The following is a 12,767-nucleotide window of genomic DNA, read 5'->3' as shown; positions in this document are numbered from 1 at the left end:
TTTAAAATAATCTCTTATTTCCAATTCTAATCCCATTTTTGATTTAATTAATTTTACACGCACGTTATAAAGCTGCTCATCTCAGCATTTTCTCACGTTCCGAGTGAAGGGATAAAAATCTTTTACAACATTCTTTTGAAGATACCCGAGTTTCCTTTTCCTGTATATATGTGTTAAAGAAATCCCTATCAAAATCTCATAGTAACATCACTGAAGGGAAGTTTTCTGTTTCTTTTGCATTTTTATTCCGATGTCAGCGGAAGGCAGTTTTATCATTGCTTCTTGTATATAAAATGCTTCCCGTAGTGAAATAAAAATTTGAAGAAGAAACTTTTAAAATTAAAAAAAGTTTTTTCCATTTGGCAACGAACTGCGTAATATATAGTATTATATATTTACATTTGTGTGTGTGTGTGTAAATGCTTTTTAACCTCATGAAAAGTTACTCTTTATTGCTGAATTTTCGGAAAAAGAAATTTTAGTATTGGTTTTTTTATCTTCATGTACCAATATCATATATTTTATGTAAAATTAATAATATTTGGTTCATTTTCGTACGCGAAACGACATGTGATTTTTGACATGTTGTTAATGTTGGTCCTAAATTCTGAAATACAAGCTTTCGATAGCAGTACAGGATCACGTGTCACCTGAGGTCGAAAAAATACCAAACTATTGAAATAATAGAAAATGTTTACTTTTTATAAGATTTTAATTTTTTTTTGAAACGCCAATTTTACAAAAAAAATTTTAATGTTTTCAACAACAAACATTTTTTTTGTTTAAAATTTCAACTAAAATAGATATCCAATACTTAAGACTCAAAAGTATTTCTACAGCTTAAGAAGTACCAAGATGCAAGCTTTAAAAATTACGAATTTCTCAAGAAGGTCCGGAAATTATGATTTTTCGTTCAATATATTCCAAACTACAGATGGTATTTACAGATCTTTAGAATGATTTCGATAAAGAATTTTTTTTAAAAAAATGTTTCGGATTAAAACTTTCTGTAAACAACTTATTATCTGGAATGAGAAATATCGTCTGCTTCTTTTAAATTTATTTTCTTCTAAAATGTCGCATGTAAAGCTATGAAATATTGTAAGCTGCAGACTAAAGAATATGTTTTTGCATTTTCTGAAGAGAAATACTCCAACTCCATAATTCGAAAATATTGTGAAATGCATGGTATTAACATAGTTAAGTGCAAAAGAATCAACATTTTTAATCGGAAAGGGGAAACTGTAAATTATTACTTCAAATGAAAAAAAAAAAAAAACTCCAAACGAATATCCGAAAAAGTTACTATTATTTCACTTATTTCTAAGAACTGAAATCTCAGATTTAAAAAATAAAAAAATGTGCCGATGCAGAAATCAATTGCAAAATCTTTAAATTCAAACATAGCGACAGTAAATAAAATAATGAATCAAGATTACAGCTTAAAAAATAATATTCACCAGCTTTTACCAAGGCATGAGACTTAACACAGAACAGTGTTTAGAAATATGCATGGAAATTCTTTAGCAGGGGATAAATAAAAATATATTGGGACTCTTATTGAAACATGAATCTACCTAATGACTGCAGTAATAATAGATCTATTTATAGTGGAAAACAAATAGAAAAAATTCACAAACTTAATTTGGTCATTACAAAGAAAGTTTTGATAAGCAACAAAGTTTTGATTTTGGGGTTTACGACTATCGTAGGTTTATCCTTCAACAGAAAATTAAACATAACAAGAGCGAAAAAATTCAATTCAATTCAATTCAACGTACTACTGAAAGAAAACTTTACGGTCAACATTTACAGAAAAAACACCATTTATTTATTTCAGTGACGTTTAAAGAGTCAAACATCATCAAGGCAAAGCTTCGAGTCATATTTTGAAGAGTACCACTGATTTCTTTACTCCAATGACTTTCAAAGAGTCAAACATCATCAAGGCAAAGATATAAGTCATATTTTGAAGAGTAGCACTTTGCATTCCTTGGAAAAAAATGTAGATTTATACAGATATTGCGTGTGCAATGGAACCTTTCATATTGAGCACAATTCGTTCCTGAAGGTAAACGATTAAACTAAGATATAATATATTTCCATTGGAATCCATATAAAATATGACACTTCAGGGCATTACGGAAAATTACTCATACAAATTTATAATTATATATTTTATTATAATACCTGCATTTTTTGCAAGAAAATTGACTAAGGGCATTTATTTTAGCTACAGAGATTGCAAAATTTGGTGAAAACATGCTACAACATTATCGTTAAACGAATTTGTAGAATCCATAGCTATTGCCTTATTAAGATAATGCTGCTCAAGCTCAACACATGATACAACAATCTTCCATGCTTTCAACAACTACTTTATTTCATTGGAAGGTTATGGCTCTGTTAAATCTATTATTTCCTCTTCTCCTCAAATCTCCTTTCCATTTCTTCGATTTTTTGAAGAGAATTTCTGTCAATTCTAGTAAAAATATTTTCTATCGTGCGAAAAGAAGACAATTTCTACGAGGAAATTGATAATGAAAATTGACTTTTGAGCATAAGTATGGCCATCATCACTATTCCTTGCCATAACTGTTTCAAGATAATTGAATAACAACATCGCTAAATTTAAAATTAGTAGAATTTTTTTTCTTTTTATGCAAACTGATTGGTTGAAAGTAAGAATTGAGTTCACATACGCAATAGTAGTTAGACCAATAATTAATCAATCCCATGGCTGCCAAAATTTGATACGCATATACAATTCCGATGATAAAACTCACCCAAATTTCATCTGTCTGGTGGTTTTCACTGTAGAGTTAATGTGTTCACACACACACGAATACAGCTTTTATTGATGAAATTCCGCCAAATTTCACAGAAATCAGGAATTTTGGTGTAGGAAATAAGTATCATATACCATCATGCTTACTCATGGCGTTTTCAAATTACCGTCTGAACTCTAGACTGCATAGATTTTTTTTTTACTGAAACAAGAATAACTTATTATAATTTTGGAAAAAATATTTACAAAAATGTCAAATTGCTTTTTTGGGGGAAATTAAAAAAAATTTAAAATGGGCCAAATAGATGAATTACGAATTAAACAATGTCCCAAAGACATAACAATTGTGCAATAAAATATAAATCATCTTTTACCAATATATTATTTACAATGCAAAAAATAAATATTTTGTTATTATATTTTATGACAGAACTATTCATGCAACAACCATTTTGATATTTTCCAAGTTTCCAGTTTAAATTTAATTCTAACACCGATATAGCCCTATATCGGTCTTTTCTACAAATGTTTATCAAAAAAGGATTTCGAAACACTCATTGTTGCCCTTTGGAACAAGCATGTGAAGCTTAGAAATGAAAATAAAGACGCGTAGTCAAATTGTTATACAAAGCACTGTAGAGAAAACACACAACACACAAGGACATGCAGAAATTTAAAAAGATATTAATTGATCAAAATCTCGAGACTGAATTTTTGAACGATTCTATATTTTGCATACTACAATGACATTATTTATTACAAATCGACAAGAATCACTTTTTTTATGCTAAATAGTACATTAAATTATTTTTTACTTTTTAGTCTTTAATTTATAGTTCATTATTACAAACAATACGGGAACTTGGAATCACTTTTACAAATTCACTACCAATAAGCTTTACCTGTATGGACACAGAATTAAATAAATTAATTATTTAATTAAATATTTAAGAAAATTAAATATTTAAGAAAATTAAATATTTAAGATAATTAAATATTTAATTAAAATTAAATACTTAATTATTAAAATTAAGATAATTAAATATTTAATTGAAATTAAGATACTTAAATATTAAAAATTAAGATACTTAAATATTTAACTAATTTTATCATTATGAAAATATTGAAGTAATCTATTGTCATCCAGAACACCCAAGTGGAGAAGATTTGATATTCTATTTAATCGTTCAACTCAGGCATACAAATAAAGTTGTATAAAAATATATTTCATATCAGTCTCTTATACATAATTCCCAGTTTCATTATATCTTATTTATTTATTTTTAGAGTTTTTTTTTTTTTTAAATGAGTATATAATATTTTATATTGATCGACTCTTGTATCAAAAATATCTTTATTTTGCGTATGGAAATGAAAATGTAAAGTTTCTATCAAGAAATAAGTAAATTAAACATAAGAAGATACCTGGCAATCGATAAAAGCCACAAGAAAACCTATGAATATTTTTCCAAAGCTTTGACAAGATAAGCCCGACTTCTTCTGAACTTTATGCAAAGAATCAGAATAAAATGCAGATTATTTCAGACAGTTTAATGGAAAAGAAAAATAGTTTTTAAAATGTAATTACATTGGAGTAAAAAGGTACTTTTAGAGAGGCAATCCTTTTATAAAAGTATAAATATAAAAGATATGCATTGAATATTTTTCAAAGAATGACAAAATTAAATATTGATACATTAAGTGTTCTAAATAAGTGGTTCTATCTCTATGTTTTAACTAAGTAGACAGAAGTTAGAATAACTTTTTTATAATGATAAGCCAATCGAATTTATGTCAAGTGTTTTAGGATTTGAGGAAATTAATGAATGAGGAATTAAATAATTTATTTAAAGCTAATTCTCAATTCGTTGAATTAATAATATCTATTATTATGACAAAAGTATTTTTGATACCCTTATCACTTATATTATTCAAAATTTGAGTTCTAAAACTTTCACAATATTTTTATATAAATGCAGGGAACTTTTCACATTTTTAAATTTGTACTAGTTGGAGTATTCCATCATCTTTTAACTCGCATTCTAATATATTGTAACAAGTTTTGTGTTTAACTTCGTCGCACAACCAATAGAATCGAGTTTGTCTTTCTTTTTGAATGGCTGAGCCCAAACGGTGTGATATAGATCTTCAATTCCGAGAGTAAAAAGACCTCTGTGACTCTGTAGTGAAGTCTCGACTTCGGGTCCTGAAAGACTCAAGTTCGGAACTACGTTCCACCAAAATGCGGCCTTGATCCATGTTAAATTATGTTATAAGAGTTTGTTTCTAAACTAATACTCTTATTATTGTCCTCGAAAAATAATGAGAAGTAATTTATTAGAGTGCGATCCATGGTGATTATTCGGCAATTAATCACAGGGATGCAGTACGAGGAAACTGAATGTGTAATTTGGACTCCTTTTTTCCCCCCAGCCGATTAAAACTGAAATCCGTAAAAAAACTGCAACCGTCATTACATAATAACATGCGAAATTTCATATATTTAAGTCATTGCTTATTTGAGTTATCATAGTTATATGCTTATGAAAATACAGACCGACCAGCACCCGACCCCTGGATAATTTAATTCTAAATCTGATTACATATATATTATTTATATATACATTTATACACACTTGCGATATTAATTTTATGTATCAAACATTATCCATGTTTAAAAAGTCAGTTAACCACGTGGTCTCCCTGTTGTTGTTTAGTATATATTTTTTTTCCAGTCGAAGTGAACTGGACCCTTGTATTAGGGGGAGTCATCTCGGCTCTCTGTCTCCCGAGAAATTTTATGTGTAGTTCTCTAGGCCTACTACAGTGTGGCGTATTCATGTGCCTTTTGTTGTTGATGTTACCAATAAACCATATAAAAGACAACATGTGTCTTCAAGTCATTTCACCCAGACAATAATCTTCAATATCGAATAAATTATTGTGTAATCAAGAAACGCAATAAATTTTTCAATCCATCTTGCTCTTTTCATTTTGCAGGTATCTTGTTAATTTATATTAATACAGCTAGACATACATACTCCCTCTGAATGAATTTCGCTGAAAATTTGCAAGAAATTTAGAAATTTGGAGTGGTTACCATATGTACACACACTCCCTTATAGTATTATTAGAGATTAGTGAGTAACTCGTGTTATTCACTCTAATCATGGTTGAAAGGTTATTTCTAAAACCGTTACAGTTATATATATATATATATATTATACAATGATTGTAAAAATATTTTTAATGAAGTAAAGAATTATATTTTATATTGTTTGAGTCTAGAAATGTACCGATGAAAAATTAAGAAATCAAATTTTTTTTTTATGTGGCCAATTCCCCTTTCCTACTATATCTTTTTTATTAGCAAATGGCGAAAAGTTGTAATAAACATTTTTTTTTTTGGCTGCACAGGCTAAGTCAATAATATATGTATAATATATTTACATGTTCTTAGAAATTCATTTCAATTAATTTTTAGAGATTTATTTTATTTATTATCGAAAACTCTGTGCACAAAGCATGTTTACAATATACATGTAAAAGCATCTGGAGTTGTAAATCTCCCTGAAGAACAATGAAAACAGATGTTACATCTGTGCATCTTCCTCGGGGAGTCTTATTACTTTACTATTAGGATCGGGAGATTGAATAAAAATTAAGATTTCCTAATTGTTTTGGCATCACATTTAGTGATTCAAATATCATGAAAAATAATTCTTTACTTCAATTAAATCATTTTTCTGACTGGAAATAAATGTCTATCTCTAACGGTTTAAATTACCGTGAGATAAATTATTAAATATTGGATCGTGTTTAGAATGGATGATGTGTGTCATCAAAATAAAAAGGATGAGTAGACTATTAATTGTATCGAAATTTGGGCGAAATCAGTCAAAGAGAAGTCTGTCCATGTGCATGTGACACAAGTTAACTCTAAACTCAGTCATTTAGATGAATGGAACTTTTATATTGGAATACTAAATGTACACCACTTTTTGTTCTAAACCGTCTTTGAATGCGTGTTTTATAAGAGTGTCTCTGTTTACGTGTTTGTAAGTGCGGCAGAGGAATCAATATGCAATCTTTACGCCAAAAAACCAACCCGTTTAAAATTTTGAGCCAAATCAGTCATTAATGGACAACCTATCATCTATATGCATGTGAATTAAAAAATGCAACAAAATAGATACATGAAATTTTAAACAGATCTTTTACTAAAACTAAAGAAATCAAATTTGGAAATTTTCGAATAACTTAGTCAAACGATAGAAATTTAGAAGCAAAGCTAAATGCAAAAATTTATGATGTTGCTATAGTATACTAGAAGAGGGTTAGCAGATGAGAGGAAAATATTATATTTGATTTTATAACGTTAAGCAGATTATATTTATAATCAACTAAACTAGATTTTTTATATTGAGACGAATTTACTTTTGAATTAATAAAAGCGTCGGATAATTAAAGCATTTTTTAATAAAAAAATCTATTGTACAAAATATTACTAATGTATCAAATTATGCAGAAAATTATACATAACTTATAAATATTACAAAATTTAATTTAAAAGTATCACTATTCTAAAGCAATTGAATTCCGCATGTGGCGAATTGTTTTCCTTAAAACTGAATATGATCCATTAGAGGCAATGGAATCCATCGAAATGAAAAGATATTTTCTTAGAAATTTTCTAAAATGTTATGAATTGAGACGGATTTCCAAATGCAAATGTCAGGTTGTTATCTAGAGCTGAAAGAGTCGCAAGCTGCTCAATTTAAATAAAAGCAATTTAACATAGTTGCCAAATAAATAAGTTTCTAAAAAATACAAATTTTATAAATATGAAATAACAAAATAAAATTATGACGCATAATTTACCAGATTCCAATATATTTTATTACGTTCACTTAATCATTAGAATATTTATAGAATCGATCATCCACTTCAATAATATTGATAAGAGTAGTCTGAAGTCATAATGATAAGTAAAAATAAATACATATTTACACAGTTAATAGAATAAAAAGCATCAACCTGAAATATATCATTCGCATTGTAAGAGGCTGATAAAAAATGAAACTAATTTGGTCATCTTATTAAAAAAGAGGTCATATAATGTGGATTGCCTAGGATCCCGATATAATTTGTCAATAGATATAAAAGTGGCTTCATTTCATTAAATAAAACCATATTTTTGCAGAATTTATATAAAAAAACATTTATCTAAATTTAACAAACCAACATACTCATTATGATCTTGTGACTATATTTTACCGTATAGTGTATATGTATGCAGGTTTGCTGATTAAATTCATGTAAAGAGAGACGCATTATGGATGTTATAAATTATAAATCATAGTCCGTTGCTTTCAGACACACTCAATAATTGCAGGAAGTCTCTATTAACGAGCCGTCTGTGCGAGTATAAATTAGCTTATGTCTTCTTCCTCTGTAAAATAAATCTTCCATAATTAGTAAACAGATGATCTCATTAAATGAGCCTCTTCCATTTGCCTGTGAAAATTACTGTCTGGTTTTATTAAATTGTCGAACATATTTCAATATCGCTTCCTTTAGCATATTATATGTCACTTTTATGTATATCAATTTTGGTAATAAATTTCTTGATTGTTTCACCGATATAAAATGATTGCATCATAGACACTTATTTCTTTGATATATTGTTCCATACAATAAAAGAATTGACCAAAAAAATTTATAAAATTTTTAATATAATAATAATTACAGAATCTTGATTATCTAAATCAATTGAAAATAAATCCTTATAATATAAAATGAAGAATAAGTTATTTTACTAGTTACTCGAATTTAAGAGAAAAAAACTGAACTGTCAATTTTTTTTTTATATGTTGGAGATTTTATTTTAAACCATCGAAAATGAAACTTTGATAATCTTATATTTTCACCTTTAAAGGCAAGAAATTATTTATTTAATTAGAAATAAACTTTATTTCTAATTAAATAAAAAAATTACATCTGTAAATTCCATCATTAATCCTAGTTATTACCTGATTAGTCTTGATTATGTACATAGTACGCTAATACCAGACGGGCCATTACACAAGCAGACGAAGATGAAGCTTTTCTAATTGACACTAAGGGGTATTCAAATGTAAGACAGAAAAAAAGTGTTACTCTCGAGTGCTCTGGTAAAATTCTGTAACTGGTTGTTCTAAAAGAACGTTAAACACAAAAAGGCGAATCAAAGGCCGGAAATTTAATTTTTTCTACTGTAGTTACACAAGACAGAAGTCAGTTTCCCTAAGCATTATTTCAAAGTCTTTGCTATCTGAAAGCATATATCATTTGGATTATTCGAGGATATCCTGCTTAAAATTACCTGAAATGCAAAGAAAATTAGGAGATTCTTGTTTATTGCCTAGCAGATAGTTACAGTTTTGCGGGAGTAATTTTAAAAAAGCGGAAAAACATTATAATAATTTTTGGGAAGATAAGCCATTAAAGGAATTATGACCTCATTTTAAGGAAATTGTGTTTTATCCAAAGATTTAGAGATTTTACGAAGCCACGTCAGGAGATACAAAATAAAAATTTATAGGACAAAAAAAAACGATAATGATAGAACATACCCAAGAGCGAAAGCGAAAAAAGTGGAAACACTTAACGATCTTTCTTTAATAAAACAAAAGGAAATACCAAAGTTTCACAATTAACGAATCATTTGGTATTCACATTGAGGTGTCAAAAAATTTGAGCATCCGAACTTTCCAATTAAACAACATGAAAAAATCAGGGGCTCTATATTACGAAATATGCGGGGAAAAAAACTATTCAAATCTTCTTAGAATTTCATTTTCCTACGATGAGTGAGATGCTTCACAAGAAATATTGTCATCCGTAAAGAATGCTGGACTTCACTTTTCACTCCAGACGATTCTCCCTTCATTGATCAAGAGATTAAACATGTAGTCAATACCATGAACAATAAAAAAAAATCTCTGGACCATGAAATTGCTGTTAACTTTACCAAGGAACAACTTGTTAGTAATACACAATCCTTTAACAGTTTTTTCAATAGTCGTCTTAATTCTTGATACTTCACCAGAAAGTGGAAAAAGAAAAAGTTGTTTTCTATTCAACAAGTGAAATAAAACTGACTGATCCAGTAGCATTCAGCAAAACTCTGCTTGCTTGACACAATGGGCGAGATTCAGGATAAATTAATTACGCAATTTTTTCCTTCATTTTTAGCAATAACAACCTATATCATCACCATATCAGGTAGAAGTGCTACAGAAACAATGATTCAAATTATAAATTGGATTAGACAAGCAAGAGAAAACTCTAAACTGAAAATTCTCACTGGATATTTAACGTGCTTTTAACAGCGTAAGTTGGTCAATGGTATTGCATAGTTTAAAGAAAATTAACATTCCTTCAAGCATCTGTAAAATAGTCTCTCTTTGATGACAGAGAAGTCTTCCTTTATTTTAAGTTGTTATTCAGTGGGTTGCCCTTAAAACTTCAACTCCGGGTTACTTCTTGCAAATGACCTTCTCAGTTTGGAGTTTGAGAAAGATACATGGCAAATAGATTGCCTTTGCAGCTGACTTTTACTTGTTCAAGTCAGTAAGTAAACAAACCATACAAGCAAAAGTGAAAAGAGTTCTAGAAAAAAAAATGACGAATTGAATAGTAGAGAAAAAGAGAGTAAATAATTTCATTTCCGCCTGAAAAAAACTAAACTCATTCATTTTTGTAAAAAAGGAGATAAAACATATCCCATATTGTTCATACTCTAGAAAAATGATAAGCCCCAAAAGAAATCTTAAAAGTGATCTAAGAGTAATGAATTATCTCTTTGGAGTGTTGATCGCAGATCTAGCTCTCGAATTGTTTTATAGTTGAGTGCTGTTGTTTTATATTGCTATTTTATTAGTTATTTTACTAGAAAACTGTTGATTTTTGAAAATACTATCTTCATATTATTGGGGAACAAAGCTTCACTATTCGTTACCAAGCTTGTTGGACCTAACACCATTCTTTCACCTGAAGATTTCCGAAACAATACTAAGCAAGTATTATAATCCCATTTTATTTTTAAAAGCAAATGGAAAAGATATCGATTATAAAGTATAAGTCACGGTATACCTTCATCGAGTTTGTCTGATCCACAGCTGTAACTGTAGCTATAGCTAAATTTGGGGAATCATTCTCATTGCTGATATTTAAAGAAAACTCTTTGTGAAGTAATAAGTTGTAGGAGAAGTTCACCATTTTAGCTCTGCTCTCAGTTTTACCCAAAAAATTTACTTCGTTAAAATAATGAGTTTATTTTCGCAGATGTTAAAAAACAAATTTTGTTAAAGTTAAGGTTATATTTTCCCAACCGTTAAAAAAAACAATGTTTTTGTAACACAAGTACAAAAGCAAAATAAACTGATTAATATAGTAGAAAACATTTTAGATTAATGAGATAGAGAATATTTCATATTATGCTCTGTTTGATATAAAAAACACTAAATATCTTATTTTTTTTATACATAAATAACTGGAATGAAAAATAGCATATAATAAGCACATATCAACGAGATTTTTATCGAAAAGAAAAATATCATTCAATTAAAGTATATAAAATGCTTTAATTATTAAAAATAGCCCGAGCTATAATTACAAAAAAAAGAAGAAAAAAAAAAAGAGAAATGGTTAAGGTTGAGAGAAATAAAAGAGAATAATGGTCTTATTATTAAGTCCCCCCCCCACCCCACAGAATCTCCAATTTCGGCAAAGTTATTTGCCAAGACGCTGGACTTTTTCAAAAACTAAAACATGTCAGTTTTGATTCTTTCATCTTAGGTATACTTTTTTACAAAAAACGCAATCATTTATTGATAAGCAGTTTTGTTCTTCAGCCATAATAGGTTACATATATGAGAGTTTACTATATGTATTCCTGTTGTTATTTAGTGATATACTAATCGCCTTTGGCGACTAGTTAGTTTGCCAGGATTATTAATTACGTAAATATTTAAATGAATTCTTTTATTCATAACACAGTCTTAATTACTTCCTCAGTAAATTTGTTAATGAATTATATAGCTGTAGAACTCTTACTGAGGGCACCTCAAAAATGAGGATGGCTAGCTTCCGGTATGGTGGTTAGTTCTCGCAACCCTGGTGGGTACAGAAAAAGTTAGGGGTTTGAATATCTCCCATCTATGACGGAACGTACATCCTTCGGGAAGGGTTGTACTGTGGCCGGAGATGGTCCTTAGAATCCAACCACAGTTCCTGGCAGTGTTGTTGTCGCGGTGGTCCAGTCATTCAGTTTATTTCCGTGTGCTTTACTGCTGATCGGTGTAGCCGATTTGTGATATAACTTATTCTATTTTAAAAGCTTTTAACCGTTATGTTCATTCTGCTATGCTGGTGCTTATAGTGTTCATTTACAAAAATCGTTCTAATTCAATAGGAAAAATATCAGCGTACTACAGTAAAAAAATGAAAATATCAAATTAAAAGAGACATAATATAAATCGTAGAAAAATGCGGGATATTAAAGAAAAATTATTATTGCTTGGTTCTGAAGATAAACGTTCAACTGTAATTGCCACAGTATTTTAAAATTTTGTTAAAAGCGTGTTATAAATTAAATCTATTGAATACGGAAAAATAAGCAAAGTCTTCATATCAAGGTTAAAAATAGAAGAAAAGAACCAAAATAAAATATTACTAGTAACAATGAAAACGATTTGTGATTAATTTACGACTCCGAAAGTATCGTTACAAAATAAACATAGCAAATAGCACGCTTTAAGAGTATTATTTTCAAACAGTTTTATTTAATTTAACGTGGCATGAGTGTGTCGAGAAGAAATATAGCAATCGATTTCCCGCTGACTTTGTGATGTATTAGAGCAGCATTTATCAAACTGTTTTCTTGTATATTCCTTGATCTGCTCCATGTGCTCCAATTTTTCTTGATTTTTTACAA

The sequence above is a fragment of the Argiope bruennichi genome, chromosome 2 (assembly GCF_947563725.1).
Source record: "Argiope bruennichi chromosome 2, qqArgBrue1.1, whole genome shotgun sequence".
NCBI lineage: Eukaryota > Metazoa > Arthropoda > Arachnida > Araneae > Araneidae > Argiope > Argiope bruennichi.
This window is presented reverse-complemented; position numbering follows the sequence as displayed.